Raw genomic sequence first — 1,276 nt, forward strand, 5'->3', positions numbered from 1 at the left:
ATTCACAGAAGACTAAAGTGAAACTATAGTTTAAAATACAGATACCCAAGTACCCTATAAACAGCCACCTGCAATATCTCCTAATATTGTGCAAAACTCATCAATGTCAATTAAAAATAGAAGATTCTCTATGCAGAAATGCAGTATTTATATGTATATGGACACACTTTACTATACAGCTGAAATACTGCTGTGCACACTTGAAGAGATAGCTAATGACGTCTTTATAACATAAATGTGTGTGTGTATATACAGTAGCCTGGGCTTTTAAAAATGCATTGCCCAAGGTTTAGATTGCTGATACTTTTAAGTTATAACATTTTTCAATACTAATTTACTATCAGCTAGATTACGAGTTGTGCGTTACGGCTCTTAATGCTGAAAATATGGTATTTTCAGCGTTAAAACAGCACCGCAGCCATTACAAGTCTTGTCGGTATAGCTGTACCGCAAGCCTTTTAGCCTGTAACGCAACGTCAGTACAGCACTCGTAAAAATTACGTTTTTTAATGGGATTCCCATAGCGCTGGTATTACGAGTATTTCTGGGAGGCTAAAAAGCGAGCGTTACACTCTAAAACGACAAGATCTGTACCGCCATCTAAAGTCAGTAGTTATGAGTTTTACGCTACAAAGCTGTAACATAAAACTCATAACTAATGTGTTAAAAAGCACACTAACACCCATAAACTACCTATTAACCCCTAAACCGAGGCTCTCCCTCATCACAAACACTATAATACATTTCTTAATCCGTAATCTGCAGCTCCCGACATCGCCGCCACTAATAAAATTTATTAACCCCTATTCTGCCGCTCCCCAACATCGTCACCACTATACTAAGGTTATAACCCCTAAACTGCTGCCCTCCCGCATCGCAAACACTATTTAAATATTATTAACCCTTAATCTGCCATCCAACCACATCGCCCCCCCATGCTAAAGTTATTAAGCCCTACACCGCCGCCACTATAATAAACCTATTAACCCCTAAACCCGAAAGCCCCCACAACAAAATATAATAAATTAAACTATTAACCCCTAAACCGAAAGCCCCCCACATCGCAATAAACAAAATGAAACTATTAACCCCTAAACCTAACGCCCCCCTAACGTTATATTAAAATTCCAATTTCCGTAGTTTAAATTAAATTAAAACTTACCTGTCAAATTAAAAAACTAAGTTTAAACTAACAATTAAACTAATATAATTATTAAACTAAAATTAAACTAACTACCAATTAAATAAACTAAACTACACATTAAAAAAGTCATAA

This window comes from Bombina bombina, chromosome 4 (genome assembly GCF_027579735.1).
Source record: "Bombina bombina isolate aBomBom1 chromosome 4, aBomBom1.pri, whole genome shotgun sequence".
In the NCBI taxonomy this organism is placed as follows: domain Eukaryota; kingdom Metazoa; phylum Chordata; class Amphibia; order Anura; family Bombinatoridae; genus Bombina; species Bombina bombina.